This window comes from Coloeus monedula (genome assembly GCF_965178545.1).
Source record: "Coloeus monedula genome assembly, chromosome: 2".
Taxonomy (NCBI): domain Eukaryota; kingdom Metazoa; phylum Chordata; class Aves; order Passeriformes; family Corvidae; genus Coloeus; species Coloeus monedula.
In genome coordinates this window covers 69,347,816-69,375,734 of record NC_138782.1, presented here as the reverse complement: position 1 = coordinate 69,375,734, position 27,919 = coordinate 69,347,816, and the positions used below count along the sequence as shown (strand labels likewise).

The following is a 27,919-nucleotide window of genomic DNA, read 5'->3' as shown; positions in this document are numbered from 1 at the left end:
TTTGTGTTGAGAATAGAGAAAAGCACATTTATTGCTAAATCCCCACTAGAAACTAATGCTAGTTGAGACTCGGAACTGCAAGTCTACTAAAGTTTCATTACAAAAAGGTGGCTTTGTTTTTCCCCTTGAAATTTCCAGCAGCAATATTCAGAAAAAAACCCTGAAATTAAAGAAAAGCCAGCCAATATTCCAGAGCATCTAGGGGAATAATGACATATTGGATGGGAATATTACTAGGATAAGTATTACATATAAATACACTTATTAGGTACGGAATGTATTCCTCATTTCCAAGTTGTAAACAGCATTAAACACAAATGCATCCATATATAAATAAAATTTTAATTTTACTTTTACACACAAGCAGCCACTACAGTCATCAATTAGTAGTTGATAATAGGGCATTCTTCCTGAGTTAAAATGTGACTCAAAAAACCCAAAACCAGCAAAAAACCCAAAAAATCATGATGGAAGTTCTCAGATATGTTAAGAGCTCACCTTCAAAAGATCATCTATAACTGAAGTTTAACCAATACAGGGAAATTAAGACTCCATTAAATCAATTTCCCCATTAACTATATTAACACGGTATTCTGAGACTTCTGCCAGACACACACAATAAAACCAAGTCATTAAACTTTAAAAGCAGAGAAAAGGCGTAGAGAGCACAAAGGAAAGAGATCTGATGAGGCTCCCCTGGTTGACCATAAAGGAGCAAGAGGCTGGGACACATGGAAGTCCTCTGATGTAAATAATTGCCCAAAAAGTGTTTCTAATCTTCATAGCTGCAGACCAAAATCAATGACACAATGAAATCAGGGTACTGCAAAGATGCACACAATCCCAATTTGATATGGTACTTGTGTGGCTGAAACAGAACACAAGTTTCATGGGATCTTAATATCTAATTTTAAGAGCTGTATTACAAAGATTAGTATACTTTTTACATAGTGAAGAGAAACCCCACAACTGGTTTACAAGTCTGCACTTCAATCTACTGTGGCTTGGAATTTTTTTGAACGGTAACATGAAAGCATCAGATATTACAGAAAATAGGATCAAGGCGAGTACTGCAGACAACATGTCTGGAAGCCTCTTCTGTACGGTCTGAAGAACTTACAGACTGGTTATTCACCCAAGAACAGACCCCATCTCTGGTACACACCACCTCAAGTTCTAACTGCTGACTTCTAGATGAAAACATCTTGTTTCCAAATAACTCAGATTAAAAGAGCTGACACATAAAGCTTGCAGTAAGAAAAAAAAACCCTTGGAATTTTGAAAAGTTACCATGTTATGGTGCAAATGGAAAAAGCATACGTGCTTTTTTCTATCAAGTTTCTCAATCAATCTCAAAGTGAAAACATCGAGCTGTTCCTGCAGCAAGGCATCAACCAAAATTGACAGAAAATGTAATAGAGTCCCTACTTGCACTCCACCCCAGTGTCTGCTGGTATCAATACAACCTGCCAGAACGCTTTGATGTAGTGTGTTTTGTTAACAAGGAGAATTTCCAGACACAGCTGTCAAAAGGACTTCTGCATGCAGCAATGTGTTTTGCCATGAGTGGAAGATTCTTCTTGTTTAAGATGGTTTGAAAATTACAAACTTGCATTCTTTACTCTTAATGTAAAAAAAAGTAGAAATAAACATCTGTGTTACATCTTACGTACTATTTAATGTAGCTTTCATTTTTTTCAGTTGGCTCAGCTGGTTAGAAAAACAAGGCATCAACATATTTCTGGTAAATCTGCAAAATAACAAGTTTATGTGTTGGTTTAGTGTCAGACATGAGCCCTGTCAAAACTGACAAGCTCATTCAGTAAGTGGTAGAACCCAGGATTTGCACTTCAGTCCCTCAACTATTTTTCATGCAACCTTCAGCTGCGGATGTCTGGTATTCTCTCATATCATAGAATGGTTTGGGTTGGAAGGCACAGCAAAAATCATCTGGTTCCAACCTCCCTGCCACAGGCAGGGACACCTTTCACTAGACTAAGTTGCTCAAAGCCCTGTCCCACCTGGCCTTGACTGCTTCATGTCACAGCTTCTCTAGGCAACTGATTCCAGTGTCTGCCCACTCTCACATTAAAAAATTTCCTCTCAGTATCTAATCTGAACCTAATCTCTTTCAGTTTAAAGCCATTCCCCCATGTCCTATCACTAACTGCCCTTTTCAAAAGTCCCCCTCAGCTCTCTTGCAGACTCCTTTAGGTACTCGAAGGCTACTGTGAGGTCTCTCCAAAGACTTCTCCAGGCTGAACAGCCCAGTTCTCTCAGCCTGTCTTCACTGGATGGGTGCTCCAGCCTTCTGATAATCTTCATAGCATATCTTTCATCTTTGGGAGCAACAGAACAGGTAAGTTTTCCATATTCCCTCACACTAATTGGAACACTCACAGTAGTGCTTCTGATTCCATTTACTCCATCCTTATTTTAAGATGGTAGTCCAGTGTGCACTATGCAGACAGTCAGCTCCTCAAGAGACATTACTAGAGACCAGGAAATACTCAACAGAGCTTTCAGCATACAGAATGTGAGAGATTTCACACTCGGATCATTTGACTTTCATTTAACAGTATCCTGGCCCCAAGGAAATGAAGAGGGTGCTCTTTTTTCAGCCCTGCCCTCCCCACCATCCAAATCCTAAATATTGTATACTTTTAAACAGAATAGAACTTTAAAAAGAGAGGACCTAAACAGAACAAAGTAAATGGAAAAAGACATCTTTGTCAGGGATTATAAACAATAAGTACATTTATAAATTACTTGAGGTGCTCTAGAAAATAACATGCAATAAATTAACAGCTCAGTAAATCTTAATAACTAAGCATAGTAAAATACTGATTTCTGCCCATGCATGAGATAACATAACCAGTGCTCCCAACCCAGACATTTTTCAAGCTCTTCACCATTACTGTTACTAGGGTGAGCAAAAACTTCTGAAAAGTTACAAAAAGCAATGCTAAGTACCTATTTACTCTTCAGCCATAAAGTCAACGCAGGGTATCTCATTACTCTTCAGTTATGAAGTTATGCACTGGCTTCCTGAAGCCTTGAGATGCAAACCTGAGTCTCTGGTGAAAGGTTTTATTTCTACTCTCAAGTTTTAGCAAACCTATGTGATGTTGCAAGTTCCTACATGTTTTTTTTTCTGGGGATGACCATTACTTAAGTCAAGAAACTACAGCAGCAATCTGAACCCAAAGAATGATCAGGACAACTGGAGGATCCTCAAAGGGTGGTTTATGACTCTGTGCCAAACTTATGTGCAGATCACTCCTCCCAATCAAAGCAAAACCTGTAAAGCACTGAAAACTTTTTGCATCTTATTTTTACTCAGTTTAATAGTTTAATGTCAGAAGTGTCTTGTAAGCTCACAAATGCACTTTTCTGAAAGAGATGGAAGACAGCAAAGGGGGCCAGGTATGATACTCTTTATATTAGTTGCACTCCTTTATCTTGCTTTCTTTTTGTAATTTACTTTGCCCCCGATTTTTTCAATTTTTCTTATGTTGATACTCACTACAACCTGTACTAAGTTTCAGTCATCTACTGACACCAGAGTTAGAAACAAAATTCCTACTATACACTTCAGGAAGGAAAGGGGGAAGGAGACACACTACTCAAACTACTTCGAAGATCCAGATGAGTACTAAAATAATTTCAGTTTACAAGGCACGATTTTAACCTATCTCAAATCACTGTGTCTAAAATTGTTTATTTTACACTGCATAAAACACACACAAAATTTCTGTAACATACTCATAGAACTTTAGGACTTATAACTAGTAGTATGTAAGTAAGACAAATTTGAAGTGAGGATCTGGATCAGAGAAGCAGGATCAGCACTGGTTTATAATATTTCTCACTGATTTTATAAATTTTGTTTCTGGACACTGAGTGCCACAGAATCTGAAAACCAGTGTTTGTAATTCTGCTGTCATTCATTCTTGGGAAACATGAGCCTGAATGACCTGGGCTGCTGGTAACTCAACTCAGTATTTTTCCAGCAGGCCATTGTAGGTCCATCTGTACATAAGAACAGAAAGTACGAGATAACTAAGTCTTTTAAAATGTACAGAGTGTACCACGAGAGGGAACCACAGAGGAAGTATTCACAGTTTTTATTTTTTTAAAAATTACTGCAATTCAGAGGCACAACAATATTTAAAAGAGTTTTAAAAAATTACACTACATCCCCAATATATATAAAACAGCAGATAATTTTCAACTGAAAGGAAAAGCAAATCCTCAGGGAAACTGCACAAATACTTCAAAGGGTCAAAACACTTATCAAAATTCTTGTCATCAGTGAGCAGAACTGTTTGTCTCTGCAGACAACTTATTATACCCCAACCTTTCCTGGAGGATGCCAGGACAGCTCCGCAATCTGGAGGCAGAGCAAGAAGTCAGAATTTCAATATTTAATGCAAAATGCACCAGCACAGCAGAATAGTCAGTATCCTCCTGCAGACTTAGCCAGTAAAAAGGTGAAAGGCCAGAATAAAAGAGACCCAGCAGCAACAATGTGAAGTGTCCAATTATTGTTGTTGAGAAAGGTTTTAGAATTAAATATGAAAATAACTCCCAACAGCCCCTTTGGACTTTACTAGTGTTGATTTTTTTCTGTAAGAAACTACCCTATGATTGTAGGTGAAAATGCAAAATGCTATGACAGAGAAATGAGAAGATGGCACTGAGAAGGGTCCACTGAAATTCACCAGAGCTGGAGCATGCAGGTTGTGCCTCCTACTACCCGCAATGCTGAGGGGCCAAGGAGGATCTGCCTGGAAAATAAAGCTTGTGACTGGAATTGGTTAGGCTCAATCCTGTTTTAAGAGGATTTCTGCAGGAGCGGAGTGCTGCCCAGCCCAGTCTGCAGAATCTGGCTTATGTCACCCCACACCACCAGCTGCCCCTCAGACATCCAGGAGAGAGAGGGACCTTCCCAAATGGAGGTTGAGAAATAGGCAGAGAGCGTTGCACTGGACACACAACCTTTCCTGCAGCTTTCCCCTCCCAGCACCCCAGGATGCACTTAATGTTTCTCCTTGAGTCTCAACCCCCAAGCAAATGTGCCTTGAAAACTGAAGTAATGTGGAATTATCAAGGTTTTCCTGTCAAAGAAAACCACAAATTATCACCTGCTTTTTTCCCCAAAAGAAGTCTGTGGTCCCCAGACAATTTTGGAAGCATAGTATGATTGCTTTTCCATGTTTTAGTCTTAAAATTATGACCACATGCCGCTTGGCTGCACAGATGAAATCCCACACTGTAATTCAGCAGACAGACGCTGTGGGCCAGCTACAGGTCTGACCACGAGAGAAGGTGGGGAAATGTGAGAGCACTGCAACTCCACCAAAGGTACTCACAGAAATTAATCTCTTTGGGGCTTCCCTGATAATCAGTACAGGGAGATAACAGAATTAAATCACTTCACAGAGGAGATTAAACTGAAGATGGAGTCTTTCCTGTTAGAGAGTAAACCCAGGGAGACCAGTCTCCTACAGTTACCCCTTGCCAAGTGCCCAAATCTCAAAATTTCAATTAGCTTCACAGGTACCAGATGGGATTTTTAACTCTCTACAGGCTAATGCACATAACAAAAGGGAGGACAGGAGATAAACACTCTCTTATGTTATATTTTAAAATCTTTAATTACAAAAATAAGTTTTTTCCTAGCTCACAATTTATCTTTAATGATTTTTTTAGGAACTAGATAATTTTTAAGGCCTGTTCCAATCCAAACCATTCTATGATTCTGTATTTCAATCCAGTAAGAACAATCTCCAAAGGCACAATCCATTTTGGCAGAATTGCTCATTATTCCCATGTCTTCATTTTATAAAAAGTCAGTATGAATACATAGTGTCCAGTCACAGCATTTCTAATGAAGTGTTTATATATTGCAAAAGACTTCAGTCTATTTCTTTTCTGTCACTACCAGTCTTTCATAATATTTTAATTTAATTAAATCAACTAAGTCTCCTTGGAACAAATGAAGAGAGGTCAGTAAGCCATCAGGTTTTTCATTGGCATACTCAGTATCTATTTGTGATTTTAAACAAAATATATTTAAAAGATGAAGTTGCTATAGAGCCATAGATGACACAAAATATATAAAAATGCTAAATAAAACTTAATTGCTTTCAGAACTTCCTAGGCAAATGATTGAACTCAAACCCCAACAATTAATATGTTCTAAATATACAAACATACTCAACAAAAAAATAAGCAAATACTGGGGAAAAAATACTTTATGGATACTACAGTGGTATCCTCTGGGAGAGTACTCTAGGATAACCCTGCTTGAGCAGGAAGGTTGGGCCAGATGAACCACTCTTGTCCCTTCCAACCTGATCCATCCTATGACATGTGATCACCTAGCAAAGGGAGACAAATGGCAGCCAAAAGGATGATTCTGAGAGGCCATTTTCATAGAGTATCTAATGTTTCATGCATTATTTAGGATTGCCACATCTGAGAATACTTTCATAAGAATAATTTTTTGGATTGCCCTGAATGGAACCATTTGTCAATGTGTCACAAAAAAAAAATGAAGAGTGGCTTCTTCTCTTCCTAGAAACCAATGATGATCATTAGACACACATTCCTTCCTAACAACTTGCTGAGAGGCTAAATCCAATTTTACAGACCACACTGGGGGAGTTAAAGGATGATTTGCTGTTAATACTTTTCAGAAGAGATTCCCTTCAAACTCCTGTGCTACATCTTTCTCCTTTTAGTACTGCAGCTAAGAATGCTAATAAATTATGCTGTATGATTTGATTTATTAAGAAGCTGTTAAGAAAATTTTTAATTAGAGGTTCATATTTTAAAGCAAAATTAAAAAACAAACCCAACTATGGAACACACAGGCAATGCTTGCTAAAGTTTCAACTGCTCTATTTGATAAATTACATGCTCTAAGATTTTTTTTTTTTAATTTACTTCTTTCTCCCCCACCACCAAAAGTACAATATATAGGATCTTGGTTTAAGGACTTGTTTTGACAAGCACTGAAACTGATGATTTATTTAATGCTTCAAAAATACTTAATGTGTTTTTGTTTTCCCCATAACTGGAAAATCATCCTTACACTTGAGAGCAGAAAGAAAGGTACAGAAATCCCATGTTTGCACACACCACTGGCACTCAACTCTTCCACCAAGTCTTGGGGTGTGAGCCACCAAGGCAGAGTCAAACTGAGGAATCTGTGACAGGACTTGCACAGTAACTGCGTATTTCTAGACCCAGTTGCAAGTGTGAATATCTTCTTGTCCAACTTCCAGTAAAGGATAATTAACTTTTTGCAGGCTTAAGTGGTCCCAGAATCACCCAAGGCATCCAGACTCCTGCTGGAGCTCTGACTTTTCCATGGTATCCCTTCTCTGAGAGAGGAAGATGATTACAATTACAATCTGGTCAAGCACCTCTCATTCACTGTCTCGACAGCTGGAGACAGCTGAAAAAGAAACTGAAAATCAGCTAGCAAGCCTACAGGGTAGTTTTTGACGTCTGTTTTATTCCTCATTTTAAGAAGGATCATGTAGGCAAATTTTTACAGCTGGTTAGTTTTTCAGCTGTGACAATAAATGTGTTAACTACTGCCCTTGCCTAACCACTGCCCAGCTGGCAGCTTCCTGCTCAGCCCAGCTGCCCTCTCTGAAGACTGGCTGATATTAGCCATTACCTGGCGAGGTGATCTCTAGGGATGCTGATGTAGCAGGAGGAGGCAGACACTGAATTAGTGACATCAGCAACACCAGGAAGAATACTAACACAAGTGGTTACTCAATTTTATGGGATGACAGGAAATAAAAAAATTTCTACATATGTCCGCAACGTCACACAAAACGTGAATGTTTTTTACTGCAACGAGTGAGATAATGAAGAGGTATAGCCTCAAAAGCTATTTAGTTTGAGAACATTAATTCTGTCTATTTTTCTATTCATATAAAGTTATCATTAATATATGCTGATCTCCTGGCCACTTCAGCGATGCCAGTGCAGGAGATGCACACATTCATATTGAAGACACATGCACATCATCATCTGTCTGGAAATGAGAGTAGAAAAATCAGATTGCTGTGGCTAACTGTTCATCATTTGAGAAACTACCAGCACAGCCCCAAAAAGATGCTAACATGAAACTGATTTTAAAACAAGATCCCTGCTTTTCTCCATGAAGTTCATCAGGTCCTTCAAAGGCAATGTTTGTTACATTTTTCAAGAAAAAAAGCTACCCTCCTCCCAGCATTTTTGCCTTTTATCTTTATAAGGAAACATACCCAGAGACCTCTAGAGCTGCCCTAGAATGGTCACCGGCTCTTTACTCTATTTTCAGGCAAAAGGGTAAAATGTTCAAATGTTATCCAGTGGACTGATCTTCACCAAGGCGATGACTCAACAGTCAATTTGTCTTCAAACTGGACAGAACAGAGACTGAAGAGCACTATTAATGTAAAAGCAGAAAGTGAGGAGGTACATGGAGTACAGAATTTCCAATACCAGCCTGTGCTATGGCCTCTGCCAGGACAGTTCCCCACCTCCCAGAAGGACCAGTCAGCCGTGGAAGACACAGGGGAAGCAAGAGAGTTCTGTCTGCTCCATGTCCAAGTCATTCTACATGAAAGCCCACTAAATATTCTCCATGGTGAAATGTATCTGCTCTTGGTTAGGTCAGAGTAGTGATGGCTCCTGGGGAACACTGAAGTGAGAGAACATTACAGTGAATGGAAACAGCAGACAGGGAGCAGGAGGAGCCAAGACCCAGATGGAGACCAAAATGCCAGAGAGAACCAAGATGAAGAGGAAACAATCTCATCTGCCTCTGGAGAGCAGCAGAGAATAAGCAGAGGCCAGTGAAAATTGCCTGTGGGAAGACCATGCTTTACTGTATGCATTGAAGTCTGACAGCTGCTGAAAGTAAAAATAAATCACCTCCTCCATGGGCTCCAAAAGCCACCAGACACCATCCTATACTTCTTTTGTAGTCTGATACATGGTTTTTGGACATCTGGATCTAGTGATACTGTGTCTATTGATGTTTAAAATAATCAGAGTATCTTATTTTTACAAAACAGTTCATTCAGACTGTTGGGCTGCTTTGTTTACATCAAATTCCTGTAACATTTCTCTGTGGAAAAAGACTGAATTTCTTTAGGATTTTATAGGCAGAGTTTGTACAACCCTTTCCTTATGGCTGTCTGCCCTGTGACACTTCTCACATTACCAGTGCTCTAAAGGGGCATCAAAGCTTGTGGAACTGGCACTCTGTGGCAAACCAACAGAGCACTAAGCTTACATCTACATGCCCACATGGAGGAGTATGAGAAAGGGAGAGACAATTAGTAGTCAGGCATCACATGATCTGAAATATCACTATGACACATGTCAAGTGTTTAGAGGTAATTTTCAGTATCACCATCTAAAACTGTACTAAAACTGTACTTGTTGCAGTTATTTCTGATAAAATAGATCAGAACTGTTATTTCTGATAAAAGTTATCTGAGCACAGCACAGACCTACGTCTCCCACAACACACTAATGAATAAACGAAACAATTCATGCTTCCTATTACTGTATATACTAAGGTTTAATTAATCAATTCCAAAGGCTAAAAAAGCAAGAGGGAATAGAACACAACAGAGCAACACCAGAGATAATAAGTACTAGCATGGACTACTTTTAATCAGGTCCCCAGAGAGAAGTGAAAATAACAGGAAATAAAAGTAATGAATGGAGTTTCACAGTTCTGCCATCCATGTGATAAATTAAGACAGAATAAAATAAGGTGGTATTAGAATGAAATTCCCTGCTGTAGCAAGTGGTGTAGCTCAGTGTTACTGACAGTCAAAAACCTTACAAAGCCAAACCCAAAGGAAAAAAACATCCTAAGCAAAGCAAGAAAAAACTAACTTCTGCTTCTGAGAAGCAGATTCACTGGGCAGGAAGATAACTAAGAATTTTGAAGAGTCTATGAGAAACACCATTTATCTCTGCTTTTGTCCTCTCTACCAAGCCTTATAACACTAAAAGACAAACTAACTGCTTAATTATAAAGCTTATTTCAGAACTTCACATCTCACATTAAGACTGCTTGCTGCCTTAAAACCACTGTAGCCATGGCATTTGGCACTCTTGATATACTTTAGTCAGTACATCCCTCTGTAAGACTCTGCTCCCTGTTCTGTATCACTTTTCCAGCATTCAACTTTTAGGTTATCCTTTCTTTTCTCCTGAGGATTTGCTATAAAACCTCTCGCCTGATCAGTTCATTAACTTCTGACTTCAGTTAGTTTCTATCCCACATCAGAATTCCTTTACTAGCAACTGATGTTCAAGTTTCACTAAATTGTTCTTTTGCTATATCAATTGCATTGCCCAAGTGCAAAGAAATGTCATTAACTTCCTTTGTCTGTAAAATAATTTGTTATGAGGATGAGTGTTGAGCAGTTTGCATTTGGAGGTGACTAGGTAACAGAAATTGGGTGGAGGATTGGTGTTAAAACCCAGAAATTCCCTTTCTTCTTTTTTCTTCTCAAGTGTTTGTTGGGCCTTTTTTTTTGGCTGCTCTCTTCTTTTCTGGCTCCACAACTCTCCTCTTGCTCTCCTAGTCAACCTCCTTGTTATGAAATATCCTTTCTTTTACTGACAGTCACTAGAGATCAAGCTGTCTCCACACATCCTCAAATGGAAGGCAGAGACGTGTCTGATGGAGATCCTGCAACAGCGGTTCCCTCCAGTTCAGGCTAAGGACACTCATAACCCAATCAAGGGTATCACTGTACTGAAACATTGTGAAAACAATGCTTTCTCTATCAGAAGGGCTGTAGTTAGTTTTTTTTTAAAAAAAAACCACTGATGATCTTCTGGACAGGACAAAATCCCAGTATTTGGTCTTTTCAGTCTGATGAGGACTTAAAAGAACAGGTAAAGATTCAAAGCACCAAAGCATAGATGGCAAGTGACAGCTATATGTAATTTCTCTGCCACTAATTTCCACTTTCCCACTTTCTGGTACTAATTTTTAAGTACCCAAAATAATATAACCTCAATCTCAGTCATATTAAATATATCTGTATCATTGTTGTCTATACAGTTCATATGCATTCCTTATCATCAGGTAGTAAATCTAAAAAGTGGATTTAATCTTTTGCTTCTCTGAACTCAATTAGCTCGTATTAGCTTCTCATGTCATGAAAATATTTTATGTGGGTTCACAGTCATTCAGGTTAAAAAGTCTTTCAAAGGATCTAGTCACATTTATTGTGCTTGATGCCGCCTGTGGAGCCATTAAATGCTTGAATCATAGAATCAAAATCATTACACTAACTGCATGACTCCGGTATTAAAAATAATGGGCTGACAAGTTGCAAAGGTCTGTTTCAAGCCGCTTTGTAGCTACCAGTCATTGCAAGGAGCCTACGTCAAAGGCTTGCTGACTGACAGTCAATTATTTCTCCTTCTAATACAGCTGCTGGATCAACAGTGGTTTCAGATACTGGACAGCTTGTCACAGGGCTTGCAGCTGTGATATTCATCGGATATTAACATTAACTTAACAAATGCTGTAAATTACACTTGCATATGCATTTGCAGATACGTGTATCAATCTAAACATGTACAATACAGAGACACCACTGTTGTTGAGGGAAACCTCTCTTCAGTATCTGCTGTCACAGATGCTGTGACAGCTGTATGAAACTCTTCTGAAATGGCATTCTGGTTCACTGAAAGGGACAGCTTCCCCAGATTAAAAAAAACTGAAGTAGTCTTTTTCAGACTAGTGTTTTGAAAGACATAATCTGTTTTGACAAATGCTTTAAGAAAAGTATAAATGTCCTCTTCTTCCAGTCTGCTTCAATCTTCTTGTTTCTCTTTACCCACACATTGCTGTGTCATATAAATCCATTTGTTCTGGGATCAGATAAACATTTGTTTTTTTCAGTGCCAGTCACTAAGGCCTTGATCCTTACTCATAGCCAACAGAAAGACCAGTGGTCGCTGTAACAGGCACTGATCAAGCATTAAAATCCTGTAGCTGTCATTAAAACTGTTGCAGAGACAGTAAGTTAATACAAATGCAGGGAATCCCTGCAGCCAGACCGAAATACCAGTATCACTGTATAAATCCTTCCCATTAATGCCATTCAGATTTGGGGACTGAGAGCTGGTTCTCTTTCTAAAAATCAGTAATACAATGTAAAAAAAACTTTCTTTTCCCAGCAAATGACACATTTGCTTAGGCAGTTTTGTCCTTGAATGCCTACTAACCATATAAAAATAAAATTGAAGTCAATACTTTTAGGAAGTACTTACATGCAATTTACATCCTTTTCCCCAACTTTATACATTTATAGAAAATACATTTTTTCAGTATAATCCAGGCAATTTAACACTAAAGAGCCATCCCTATTTTTCTCAAATGACATTCGTTTCAGGCATATCACTAGGCTAGAGGAAGTTATACATGGTATTTATCAGGTTCTGATTCCGAATGTTATGCTTTTGCTCCATGTTTAATAAACACTAAATTTTATTTTATTGGATCACATGTTTATAAGTGAATCAAGACCATCACTGTTCGTATCTTCACATAAAATCAACCAATGGCTAAAATATGATCAAATTCATTAATTAAGGTATGATCAAGAAAATTTTCTACTGTATAGCAGGCAAATGAAAAAAAAAAGCCACAAACAAACCAACAAAACCCATATAAATCTAATACACACCTGATTTTCACCTGAGGAAATAACCCTATTCCATGTTTCCTGTGATAAGAGTTTCTATTATCAGTTATTCAACTGTGTTCCACCTAACCCTGAACTTCATCAGTAGTCTACTTATTATTACTTCAAGCAACAAATACCTTTACACAGCTGCTGCTCATCTTATAGATGAGCTACTTACAAGAAACCAATGATACTGACTATCTCAGTTGACAAGGCACAGCTTAATTCTCACATATGTACTAAAAATTCTGTACCAGGATGATCTGAATACACCATAAAGAAAAGACGAAGAAATTAAAAAGGACAAACATTACCTCAAAAACTCAGGAAAGCCAGATTAGTCAAAACTCGTATTTTTAAAGAAAAATTAATCTTGTTTCATAACCTTTTTGCAGTATTAAATTACAATATTATTTCACTACAGTAAATATCCTGAAGAAGGAAAAGAGTTTTCCATCCAATTACTTAACAATCCAGTAGAGCTGAAAAAGGCTGAAAGATGTTTGATACCTTGGTAGAGCAGAAAATGAGAAGTACCAAACATTTTTCTAAAAGTACTTAAAAATGCAATCACAATCCATGCACTACTACTCATGGCCACATTTAAGATATTCCTTGGAGGATTTTGTAAACCAGATTATCAGATAATAAAGGACCTGGCATCAAGTAGTCAAATAAGCTTTTCTTAACAGCAATGGGATTTTAATCAATACAATGAAAATAATATAATAAAGGATGAAGTGAAATAAGCATGAAGGGATTGCTATTTAAAGTAATAGAACAACAAAAATGCTCAGAAAAAACCCCCACACTTCTGGAACCCTGCTGGAGACAATATGTGTACTTTTTGTTCCTGCACACCATGTTTCACCAATCACCTTGAAAAAGCTTCTGCATATTAACAACATACAGAGGGAAAGTAAATTGCTATTTTTCTTTTATAAATTATCAATGAGAACAATGATGATACAGTTTCATAAAGCATTTAATAAAATTGTGTTTCTGTCCCAATTCCAGCAAAACAGCAAAACATTTGGTCAAAGGTTTTAAATGTTTTTTGTAATCTCTCACTGCTCTTGATGGCTTTAGTGAAAGAATCAGTATTTTAAGGGTTTTTTTTTTTTCCCCTGCCCTTTTTTTCCTTTTTTCCTTTCTGTATTTCCAGCTGTAGACTGGAATATTATGCCATGGAATATCTTGCAAGAACTGTCATGAAAGAAGTACCATATTTGTTTTTCCAGTACAAAGAAGATCATGTCTGGAATGCAATATATTCTGGATAAATATGACATATTGTTTAGTCTTTTTGACACTTCTGAAAGATAATGTCACTCAAAAAAAGTACTTTTGGTAATGCGCACAATTGTCTTTTCAGTACGAGAGAGACCTTGAACTCAAAAGACACCAAAATAAACTACCTTTAGGTCTATTATGAGTAACTTCTTGACTCATTATATTACATATTTGGGAATATGAGAGCAACACACTGGCCCAAGTCAAAGTGATCAGAGTAAATAAAAAAACTGAGATGACTCCCCTTTCTCACTCCTGCCTCTTTCAGGAAGGCTGATTCCCAAAGGGTGTCTTCAAGGGCCAGCAACCAGAATCCAAATTTCTTTGATGTGTGGGTGAATGCAGGGATGGAATATAGAAGGCCAGGCTCCCTCCTCCTCCCTAGCAGGCAAGCATGAAGAACCACCTCTGCTACAGCTGTGGTCTCCATGGACAGCAACAGGTCTTTTTCTTATCATCTGAAGTACCTAAGACATGTTTAGGCAATTCATGACCAATTAACAACATACCAATCTGCCTCACAAACAAAGTTTACTTCCTTAAAAGTAGGCTTGTGAACTTGTACTACTCATGAAAATCTCAGATGCCAGTAAACCTTAATCGTAAAACAGGCTGCATATTCAAATGACATATTTAAGCCTTCAAAGACAAGCCCAAAAGCTATTAGCCATTAAAACAATGCTGGCAAAGTTAGTCAAGCAAAACTCAATTAATTTATGAAAGGAATTCTGGGTAAAAGAGAAAACAGTTAATTTGTGGCCTCAGTAGAACACTAAGACATGATGTGAAACAACATTGCTGAAAGACTGTTCTAGTGCCTGTTAGACAATGTTCCTTTGAAAAGAATGAAAATCAAAATGATACATTTTTTAAATCTTCTTTGTTCCAATAGATTTCATTACCTAGAGAGGTGGCTGTATGGCATGAAATGGGCAACCTGAAAGGTCAACCGAAAAGACTGCCAGAGTTGCTGCACCAACCACAATTTGCTAGGATGTATTTAAAACACATGAGCCTGTCAAGGCTAAGAATTGAATCAAGACACTTGCATTAATGGGCTTTTGACATACTAATACTCAATTTTCTTATACTACACAGAAACTGCACAACATGAACACCATTACAAGATATATAGCATATGGATACCATTAAAGCTCAATTATAAGGAATACTTACTCATTTATTTCTCTAAGCACTACTGCAAGGAATGTAGCAGTAGTTTCACAGATGTCAAGTGGAAATAGTAGCCTTTCATTTAATTTGCTGAAAGATTGTTCCCTCCTATTAACTAATTTCCTCCTAAAGATGTGTCAGTGTTATAACAATAAAAACGCCATTTTAACATGAAGTTTAAACCAGTGAAGGCAAACTGCTGGAACAAACTACTTAGCTGTCTTGCTAACCTCTTTTTATTCCCTTCTCAATAGGTCTCACACTAGCCCATCACATACAAGTCTCATTTTGTCTTTACTCTCTGCTATATGGATTCCTACAGCGACATGCATGTATCTACGGCATTTACTGCTGGGGTTTTATTACTGCTTGTTTAATATAAAACAACAGACTACTCTAGTAAGTCTTTTAAAATTATATTTGGTTATACCACATCCTTCAAGCCAGGTCTACTCAATTAGGTTATGGTGTGCTACAGTGTCAAGGTCTGCTCATTAAAAAGAAGGAAACACAAGGACATTCAGTTTTAACGTGAGATTAGAGTGAGAACATCACATATTTTGGATGTTGGCTAGGTGCATCCACCAAACTCAACACTTATAAGAGAGTCCACATCTGCCAATTGGATAAGAAGTCAGGCTGAATGTTTTCCCCAACATAAAGACATGTTAGTGAGCTCCTACTCTTCTCCCTGTCCTTACAAGAGTCTGCCTGTAGTGAGCTAAAAGTCAGTCAGAGCAGAGCACAATAATGAAAGCATTGCTCATTGGGTTATTCATTCTTAAGGTTGACTTGCCAGGCATTATGTCTCTACTCTCTTTACTACTTACTCTACGATAATCATTCCAAAATTATATGGCAATAGTAGAGAAAAAAAGCAGCAGAGTCAGCCTACAGAACGTCAAATTGGCCCTGTGCTCTTCAATATCCTCATAAATGACTTGGACACAGGTCTGGAAGGGATGCTAAGCACGTTTGCAGATGATACAAAACTGGGAGGAACTGCTGACTCCCTCAAAGGCAGGGAGGCCCTGCAGAGAGACCTCAACATATCAGAGGACTGGACAATCAGTGACCATATGAAGTTCAAGAAGGGAAAGTGCCGGATTCTGCACCGGGGACGGGGCAACACTGGATGTATGGACATACTGAGGAATGAGAGGCTGGAAAGCAGTGCCTCAGGAAGGGACCTGGGGCTCCTGGTTGACAGCAAGTTGTACATGAGTCATTGTGCCCTGGAAGCCAGGAGGGCCAGCCCTGTGTGGGGGTGCATCAGGCACAGCATTGCCAGCCGGGCAAGGGAGGGGATTGTCCTGCTCTGCTCTGCACTGGAGTGGCCTCACCTCGAGTGCTGGGGGCAGTTTGGGGTGCCACAATATAAAATAGACATTGAGCAAAAAGAGAGTGTCCAAAGGAGGGCAACGAGGACGGTGAAGGGACTTGAGAGGAAGCCACATGAAGAATGGCTGAGGTCACTTGGCCTGTCAGCCTTGAGAAGAGGAGACTGAGGGGAGACCTCACCACAGTCTACAGCTTCCTTGTGATGGGAAGAGGAGGGGGCAGACACTGATCTCTTCTCTGTGGTGACCAGTGACAGGGCCCGAGGGAATGGCCTGACAGAAGAATTGAAGTTTTGCAGTTAATATTCCATACCTTTTAATGCTCTGAGGAAAAACCGCAGATAGCTGCAAAAAGCCTTGAGGTATTCATACACATGACTGAATTTGGAGGAGCTTGTGGACATTAGTACCCATGTCAGTTCTGCAACCACCCATTTTGTCAGCACAGCTGAATGAGTTACAGCACTGGATATCATTTAGGGTTATATTTTACCCTACATATCTACAAATTAATACTTTAATGTGTACTCTTTGTCAGTTGTAATATCTTGTAGTACATGAAAGCGCACAAAAATAGTGCAGCTGATCTAACTGAAAGTTAGTGTGATCAAACTGATTTAGAGTACCGGACTGCCTAATCCACCACAGAATGACTTCAAAGAATACATAAGACACTTAAAAAAATCTCCAGCTCTTTCTCCAAACAGCTGCATGTCATATAACTACTCTTATTTTGCCATGTGCAAACTGAGCTTTATTACTGCAAATGCTCATGAAAAGTGTGTTACATTGGTGACTTCAAAGGAAAAAATCAGCAAATTTGAAAATAAAACAATTTAGAAACTTAGGATACTGACAAAATGGTTTGAAGCAGATTCAAACCATTCAATTATTCGAACAATTCAAATATGAATTATTTTCAACCATGTGTCTAAACAGAAAGAAAGCCAAATTCACTATATTCTTTATTAATTTCATTTGTTCCGAAGTAATTTGTTCAATATAACTAATGCAATAAACTGCAGTACCGCCTAATTGTTAATTTTGAAATGCAAGCTAGTTTATTCAATGAATGGTGGTTTTTTTTTTTGATATGAAGAACAAAACAGAATATTTCAGGGTTGCAAAACCACTGATATGCCCCTGGCTGCAAAACACAAATCAATAGCCAGCATGAGATGGTGACCACCACCATGCATTATTCACTGTCATTAATGTCAACCACAAACCTCAAGATAATTTTCAAGTTCCATACTTAGTGTTTGATTTTTTGTGATTGTTTTGTTTGTTTGTTTGGGGGTTTTTGTGTATCTGAGAGCTATGCATAAAGCAAAACCAATATGAGATCTGCATGAATCTTGCTCTCTTCCATTAAACCAACAGAATTTCCTGGTAGGTCCCAAGGCTGTTATTTGACTAGAGCCTCAGTAACTCACTCCCCCCCTCTCCCAATCCCTTATATATTTTATTGTCATTATAGAGCAGTCAGATCTCCTCACTTCTGCTTAAAAGATTTGATTTGGCTGGCTCTCTGCTCAGATTGAGCTGGATCAAACAAAAGACATAGATGGCTTTGCTTCACTTAGTTATCCAAAACCAGGTTTTGATCCCCACATAGCCTGAGAACAAGCAGGTCAATGGTGCCAAGCAAATATCCACTTCTAGGCACTTTTGCAGTTACCCACAAAACACAGCACAGCAAGTAGGGAAGACTGGAAGAGATACTGAAGAAGTTCAACTCCTGAGCTGAACTAACCTACTTAATGAAGACACCCACATTGACTCCCTGATATGATTATTCACAAGCCCTTAGGCATAACCTGCCCACCATTTACCTATCAGTAGTATCTGGTTTGGACTCTCCAGCTAATGCTTTCTTTTAAAGGAATCAATAACCTAGGGAACAAAAGCGTATGTCTGAGAAGTGAAATACCCAAGCCTGCTAAATTCCTGGAGAATGTCTCAAGTACTACAAAAAAAGCTCTTCTGGCATTAAATGCTGTCCATCTTCTGTTGAAATTGTGTCACAAAACAAGCGAAAGGGCAAGATTCACTGGACTGAAAACTCCTGGCTTTTGGTCTCCCAGAACACCTTCTCTAATGCATTCCTAATGAAAACTTAAGCAACAACAAAATTCCTAAAACAAGACAAGAAAATTCCCCAGAAGTCTTACGCAAATAAATCAGGTGGCTTTAACTATCTGTTCATTGTGTGACAGTGTGAAGATACTGAATAGTTTTACACCATTTCTACTTTCTGCTCCACAGAGATGCTTTGTGCTTTTTCCCAATCACTTGTTAAAAATAAGACTAAATATAAACCATATTGAGAAGATTACAATTCTTTGTAGATTTTAGTAGATCAGATTTGATAGTAGCAAAACCAGGCAGTCTGCTTAAGAGCATTTTCTCTTATCAATTCTGCTGCTAGGATTCTAGTTGTAATTTTTGTTCAGTATCATTTGGTTTCCTAACAGACAAGAGGCTCTGAGCATGGGGTGACCCACAGTAACCTTCACGCCTCATAAAGAAAGCAAGAAGGACACAAATACTCTCCCCTTCAAGTCACCTTGTCATGCTAATTCAACACACCTAGGTAATTTCTATTTTCTCCTTGCATTTCTGAAAAACATTTAGGGATAGGTTATGAAAAATGCAAACTAATATGACCATTACAGTAATTGCATTGGTTACCTTTATTAATTTTTCAAAATTAAGTCAATAAGATTTTTAGTAACACCATTATATTACTGGATTAGTTTTGAAAGTGATTATCATAAGAACTCTATTTAATTGGAAGCATCTCAATTTACAGGATACATTAAATTCTCAGTAGCATTTTAAAACTGTTCAACATATGCAGGTCAATTACCAGTAATCACCATTTCACGCAACTGCTTCAGAAGAAATTTCAGTACAACACTGGAAAAGAATAAAAGACGGTTCTAAAAATTACAACTGAGCCTCAGTTCTGAAAGATAAAGCTGAACTTCAGCTCAGGTTATTATGGTAAAAGACCATCTCTATGCTGTTAAAACCATCCTGAAATGCTAAAGATTATAAAAATCTGAGCAAAGATTAGTGAACAGTTGTCTACCTTAAAACAGATGATGATTATTTGTCAGGACTGCCAAATTACTGAAATGCACTAACTGCACTCATGACCAGCTGCACATTAATTACTAGATTAGAAAGTTGTAATTAATTTTCTTAATATCACTACACTGCTTTTCTTCCTTGAGTTAATAAAAACAGATTGCAATCAATCTTTGTTAATTCAAGCTGCAGAACATAACTGCTGTAGCTATTTCCATATGTGAAGAACACTGCATGCACAGTTCTTGCAGTAATAACCTGCCTAGAAGCTGAATCTGCTGACATTTTAATGAAGTCTTGTAATAAGGCAAATAAATTATAAATTATAAATTGACTTAGTATAGTTAGTAGAAAAACTACAAAAGCTTAAAAAGGAATTATTAAAAAATCTTCTTAATGACAAAATTTAGAAGTGGATACTGTGTTCCAACATATTTTGAACTGGAAAAGAGGGTTTACTCATAGTTGCATGGCCGAAAACAACTGCTGAGACTTTTAAAATTTCTTCATCAACTGTCATTAGAAACCATCAAAAGTGCTCCAGACCTTTGCACACATTGCAAGAAATTTTGAGAACTAGTAAAGGAAAACAACTTTATAGAGATACAGAGTAAAGTTCACCAAAGTTCTCATCAAGAGCCTTCAGTTATAAATACAGCAAAGATAATTAAAGCAGCATTCAAACAGCATTTATTCTCCTGTGCCCGTATCTGCATTAGTAGCAAGAGGTGTTTTTATAAGATGGAAAGGATTATTCATGTAAAATCAATGCAACGTTTTTTCATTTTCCATTAGGCCCAAAAGGTGGTTTATTTCTCCAGCCTCATTACTGCTTAAAGTGTATATTTTTTTTCTCTCTTAACTTCCCTTCCTTTGTAAAAGATGAGTGTAGAAATATGAGAATTATGACCTCGTGGCATCCAAAGTGTTTTAGACTATTCTATTTTGATCTAATAGAAATCTTCACATGGTCAAGCTTAAGCATCATAAAGGGAAGAGCAAATGTCAGCAACAAATGATGGTTGAAAATATTTTTTATTTATTTTATTTATTTCACAATGTTTATTTCACAATGTTTGTGATTTTTAATGTTTCTAAAGTCTCCTGGGGAATGGTAAAGAACAAGTAATTTTGTATTTGTGAAAGACTAGAGATAAGAAAAGGGATTTTAAGAGAATGTATAGCCTTCAGCAGCAAAAGCAGGTACAGGCTTTGTATTATACATTTTTTTCTCCCAAACTTCCCTAGAGGAGCCCAATTTGCCTTACACTGCTAAATGTTATAAATATTTTTTTAATATATATATATCTGTAAAACATCTCTAAGTTTGTGTTAAGGTATACATACACACCCTCCTCCACCGACAACGTACACCAAAATACACATAGGCTTGATTATCACTCTTTCCAGAATACTGAAGTACTTCAATATATTTAAGACCTTAAGGAACAATGTATTAGATGATACACTAGAACAAATAGGATTTATGGATCAACTCTTCTGTAAAGCACCATACCTTAAAGCAGTAACTTTAGTATATGTCCTGTTGGGGGACTGCAGAGAACCAATCAACTAGGTGACCTCAAGAACATTAGGGATGTAGGAAGCAAGGAGGTAAAGAAGGAGGGGTGGAAGGGGGAATGGAAGAGAGGAAGGGAAGGAAATGAGTAACAGTCTGCCCAGAAGTCTCAGAAGACATATGTGGAACAATATTTGGTACAATTCCCAAATACTAATTTTCCCATGCTATCAAATAGAAACATCTGGAAAAAGACTCAGAGAAGCAACCCATAGAGCTGGAAAACATGATACATCCAGGATTCAGATTCCTCTTGTGGAAGATGAGCAGGCAAGGACAGAATCACAGTTCAGTAGAAAAAATTATTAGAGCTGAAAATGATCACTGGTGTACTTCTCCTCCAAAATAAAAATGGATTAGAAGAGGGGAGCAAGCATGGAAGAGGAGTAGCAGGGTTAGAAAACACACAAAGTAGAGCAGGATCAAAGACAGATTGCAAGAGTTTTGATTTACAGAAAACATACTACAAAAAGGCACTGGATGATCTCAGAACCTTGTACTAAAACCTTGCAATTTAGATTAAAGATCTGGATGTTTAAGAGACACTATGAGAAACAACACAGCTGTTTTCCAACCAAAACCTGTGCTGTTACATCTAGATAACTAAAAGTAACAAACACAGCATTACAGGCGTCTGTATTTCATGCTGAGATTACAGTTTAAAAACAATTAGGTGTTCTGTATTCAGCTGGGCGTATGAAGCTGGTCAAAAAGCTGAGAAAATCCAAGTAATGATCAGCAATTATGCAAGCAGACAAGAAATTAATACTTCCATCATTTAGGATTCCTGAAAAGACAGAAAACTCTTCAATTCTCACCAAATTTTAAGCACAATTGAACCATTAACAAATAATAAACTTTTGTTTCTGTTAAAAGCTAAAGCAAAAAAAGAATCTGCATGAATGTTCTTATTATTCTGAAATAACACACTGATTTCTAGGGGAAAAAAGATAACCTATTTTATGCTGATTTCTTATTTTAATGTCAATCTAGAAGACTAAATGGAAAATTGTACTGCAAGAGTATCTGACATATCCATGAAAACACATATGCCGTGAATTTCAGAATAACAGAAGATGTCATAAGCAATTATGAATAGTCATCTTAAAATTAAGCATGCTTATAAAGATGGCATAACACACACCCCTCAGCACTGGTATAATGAAACTGAAAACCACAAAATTCAAGTTTCACAGTATTAATAGGATTATGGAGTGCTAAAAAGAGAAGTTAAAAATTCAGATAAGTAAAACTGTTATTTGTGATACACATGATGCACTGGACCTGTGTCAGTTGCCAGCAGGGTTTTGGCTGTCCAGCTGAGAGGACACAGTTTGGTGGAGGTTAAGGAGAGAGCCTCTTGTATCAGCAGCAGTAAGAAAACATAAAACAATGAATACAGATTTACCAATACATACATCTATCTATGTGTTTATCTGAAACAAAAGATGTACTTCAAGAAGTATCCCTTTTTCAGCAGGAAAAAAAAAAATACAGTATTCTTTGAAGATAACAGCAGAATCTGTTCTCAGAAACGATATCTGAAAAAATGCAGTTAACAACTCCTGTTCATGCTCACCATTTTAGGATGGTAAGAATACAGAGTAACTGCAGTCAGCTATTTGCTTGGTCAACCTCAATCCTTATTATCTACCACATCATACAGATGCTTAAACCACTGTAGGAAAAACGCCCAAACAACCCCACACAGCCGAGAATTTAAGCAGGTAGAAGTATCAAAGTAATTCCAGCTAAAATACACAAGCAAAGCACTTTGCAAATGCCTGCTCTCCCTTTCTCATGGTCATTTCAGGATTACCCTAATGAGAAATGAGTCACAGATTTTGCAGGCAAAATCCTGCAAATGTACACAGGTTATAACAAATACATAAAGTAAACAACTCATAAATGGTTTTATAATTTGCCTGTCGGAAAATTCTTAGGTGGAATCCCAACACAACTATCATTTTTAGATGATCTGTTTTTTCTGAGGTAACTTGAACTGTGGTGGAAGTGACTGAGAAGTACTTGTGCTCATTTTATTTATTTAATGAAATCTGAAGTCTCTAGGAACTGATTCCCTTCCCATTGAAGGAAGCCTCTTTCGACAGTAACATTTTGTCTAGTGTAGGATTTAATATACACCGATGAAAATTAGGTCATACACGATACAAGCAATTAAAAGGGTAATGATCTTTAACCAAGTGGAAAGATTAATGTGCCTACACTCAGGTGTCAGCGTTCCCAGCACAAGCAGAGTATAGACCAAGGAAAAGCAGCCCAGCGGGCCAGGCCCTGGGCACTTGATTTCAGGCAGGATAACTGCTCCTCAAGCTGCTTCACAGTGCCTTTGCAGTGTCCCACTCCAGTGGGAGCTTGTGCCTGTGAACATACAAACATGTCTCATCTGGAACTGAGCCTCATCCTGCACATGTTCACAAACAACTCCAACTCTCAAATATGTCTGGCAATTCAACACTAAGGGTTCCCTTGCAACTCCTAGGCAACAGGAAGGTATGGCATACAAATAGCTCCTGATTACCTGCCAATATCAAGGCGATAATAGCACTTATCCAGCTAAAGCAAGAGCATGAGCAACAACCTTAGCCATATGCTAATTTATAAAATCCTATTTTCAAAAAATGAGATTTCAAAAACTTGCAGGGGAGCAAGAATGGTTTTAACTCTCAGGAAGCAAACTGAGGATCTGATGCAACTTTCCCACCCTATGTCACTGCATTTCAGTGAAGGACTGCTCACAACCAGACTGGTAGGAAATTTGATGTCCCTGCTTGGTACATGCCACCTATTGGCATATGCCATAGGTGAATGGAGTGAACTTCCCTAGTCCTGATTTCTTCTAGGGCAAAACACAAAATAGTTCAACCGTCTTATCCTCCCCCTTTCCAGCACAGAAAACCTTTATATCTTCTTTATAAAGAACATACCAAAAAAAGCAATTTCCCATTTTTTCAAGCCTTCAAGACAAAAGGCCCATGAAGTAGAGCCTCCAGTAACAAGCTGGTTTCTGTGGGACTGTCTGGCAGAAGGTTTGTTTTGTTTTGTAAAACAACATTAGCTATTGCTAGCACCACAGAGATCTATAAAGTGTTTGTAATCGTACATTTTGTGCTGAGGAATACCATTACTAATACTCACACAGGCTTTTACAGAGATAAATAATATGATAATTATGAACTTGCAAGTATCTATACTCATTTTACATTGATCTAATAAACTGTGGGGAAAGAGTGTTTAAACTTAGAATCTGGGACTAGAATCTTTCTTTTGGCTATAAAGAAAGCACTTAAACTGAGAAGGATATTTTTCAGTAATAATAATAGGTCCCAAATTCTTCCTGTGTTATTGCCAGAGGGCAGCCTCCCACACAAATTCTGCATTACAATATTGAATTGAAGCTGCTATTTGAGTAATACAGCCTATCATTATGGGCTATCACCAAAATAATATTTTTCTTGGTTCTTTTTCTTTCTCGACAAAGAGCCACATTCCTTGAACTATCTCACGAAATTTTTGTGATATTATTATAAATGAGATTTTTTTACATTGCTTAATGGTAAATCAGACATCACCACAGGTCAAATATACTGAATATTGAACGTAAAGCACTAGTCATACAATGCAGAACTAGCTACTCATTTCAGGTGAGGTGATGACACAGCAAGGAATTTCAGATGAGGCAAAGACATGGCAAGGAGTTTGTCTCCTGTGGTGTTCTAACATGTCCTAAAACATGGAAATTTCTAATCTTCTGTTATTTTACATGCGTAACTATTTTTCCTGGTTGCTTTGCATTCAATACTGACTCAAAAAATGTAAACTTGTTTATGAATCATGCAATGAACTGAAATGGCTGTGCTGAAAAAATGTACCCTTTGCTGAAATCATCCTTGTCACTAGTTACTTATAAATTAGGATGGAATTAATTTCCTCATCTCAAGATGTTAGTGCTTTCAAATAATTGTGCAAGGTCTTCATTAGTCCATGGAAAGAGATCAGTATGTCCAGACAGCAGATCATTTTAGCCAAAACATATGTTTAACACAAACCAAATAATTTTTAGAGAGGTAAAGTTCAGCTAGGATTACCTCTTTGCATCCAGTGCTAATACAAATCCACACTGTGACCCAAATGCCTGAAGGCAAAAGTCTGCTTTCCACTGGTCTGTTTTGCTACAGGGGAAATCTCAGTGTTTAATTCAATATCCAAATCCTTTTTTGTTATTATTACCACTTTATTACATCAGTGGAGCCATTTGCCAAAACCACACATGCAAAGCCGTTATAAAGGATGTCTGCTTCTTTTAGCTTTTTTCTTAGGTAATTTTGATTTCTTCCTCTAAAATTATGCAAAAATTAGACAGAAAGGATATAATTAAAGATTTCATCTAAACACAGGTTCTGTATGATCCTACAATAACAAAATGTGCAGACAGTGTAAGTTTTTTCTCTCTAAACTCCCTTTAAAAATAGGTTTATTTTTGCCAAATACGGTCAAATTTGAAGAGTAAGCTTTATTTAACTCTGCAGTCTTTTTTAAAAAACATCTAAAATTTAATTTATACACCAGAATTAATAGTGCAAACCAGAAAAATTAAATTATCCATCCTGGTTAAATCTCTGCAAGGAAGTGCTTCTTGTATCACTTGGACAAGTAAAAGCATGAACTGCTAATTCTGTAAAAAAATATAGTATCATACAAACAACTTGCAACAAATATTGCAAAATAACGCATCAGTCAAACAATCACATTTCAGGCATTTCTTACAGTGTAAGACGGAGAATCAAGCTGTCAAAAAGGTTTACTGAATTTACATGTCTGGATCCCTTCTTCATTGTATTTTCAAGCTTTCTGAATGCATTAAGATTCCTTTACAAAATTTAAAGGTATGTACTCCTAAGTGCATTGATTATGATGTTTTTTGGAAGATGTCACAGAGCACAAATAGAACCAATTCTATTATCTGCTGAATTCTTTCTTTAAGAGTACTGGAGTTTTTCCAGTGAGGTACCACACACTAAAGACATTTTGAAGACCACAGGAACTCAAACATGTTTTGAAATTGGAAATTATTTTGAAACTTTGAAGTATTTTCAAGCAAATTCTGTTGTTTACAGACCAACATTTCATACCTCCAAAGTGATTGGTTTATTGGCCACATTTCCATGTAGGTGGAAAGTGCTGAGAGAGAAGCTCCTTTAAATGCTTGCAACCTTAAACATTGCCACCAGTAGTCTGAAATACCAGAATGAGTGTCCCATAAGGGAACACCACCTGTGTGTGAGTCATCCTTCCAATCACTGTAGCATTTTAGCATAAAACCCCTCTCCAAAGCAGCCAGGTTCTGCTGGGCAAGCTGCAATGGTGGGGAGAACCATCCTATTTAGCACTACTGTCACAGAACAGGTATCTTAGCTGGTGGTAAAAAGTTGTTAAAAATAAAAAAACCTATGGGTTAATTTTTTCTTGCTTTTTAAATTTTTTCCAAGTGAGGTAAAAAACTGTTTTTGAAGCTGTGCTATGGGTGTATCTTCTCGCTCTAAATACACATAGTGGCCACAAGGGCTCAGCAGCTCCCAGAAACTCTTGTTCAAACTGAACACTTTGAGACCTGGAAAGACCTGTGGCATAACTTAACTATGCTGTATAAAATGTAGCAATTTAAAAAATAATAGTAATTTTAAAAGTCAAAGGAGCACCTTGCTTTAAAACCATGCTGACAACATCCCAACGGCATAAATATTGCAGCTCTGCCACTTCCATCCTTGGTTACTTACAAATGAGTAACTACATTGTGCAAACAATTTAGCAAGGCCCCTGCTATCTCACTTCATAAAGTATGTTATATTGAATACAACTCAGATCCACTCTTAATGTACAATCAATATTGAAGTGTAAAAGGCAAAGAAACCTGAGCTGACATCAGACACAGTAAACATTCTACATTTATGTCAAGTAAACCTTACCACTCCCTGTGGTTTGATTTCAATACAAATTAATCACATGTATTTCAAACTCCTCTTTTTTAACTTCTGTTAGGCTTCCCTGCCCTGACCCACTCCAGCTACACCTCACAGCTTTTCCTTCTATACAACACTTTCCGTGGTCCCTAAAGCCATAAATGCTTTTATATAATTTAGGTTTGTCAGTGAGCCAGAGAAACAGGCTCAGTATCCCCCTTAGCCACAACAACACTTATGAACAGGCTGGACATAAAAAAAAAAAACCATTTCCAGTTTGTTATGTTTCCAGAAATAAAAATATTATTTACTCCAGTTGAAACTTTTTCATTAAGGCAAGGCATAACTATTTTTCAAAGTTTCAGATGCACTTAAAGTTTATATGCTACATTGATTCTTCATAAAAAGGCAGGCACCTTAATGCCTAACAGTATTGCTACATCACAGCACACGAGGCACAATAAATAACCTTAAAACTACGCAACTGGTCAATGTGTAGAGAGAAAACATTTCATGGAAAATATATTCTTTCATGTAAGAATGCTTCTGGGTTGCTTATTGGCAAGTAGTAATGTGGTCATATTGGAAATCGTGACTAAAAACCAGATACCGGTCTGCTTTGAAAGGGGAAAAAAGTGACATAAAACCAAAATTTCCATCTGAAAGAAAAAAAAATGCACAGAATTTTATACTCAGATGTTTATTCCTGATTGA

The 27,919-nt window shown here is 37.5% G+C and overlaps 1 protein-coding gene across 1 annotated transcript in view; it reads right to left on the bottom strand.

Moving 5' to 3' along the window:
- Window positions 1-27,919, bottom strand: part of MAN1A1 (mannosidase alpha class 1A member 1) — a gene marked incomplete at its 5' end in the record, with an annotated part of 138,017 nt that overhangs the window by 25,890 nt on the left and 84,208 nt on the right. The window lies entirely within an intron of this gene.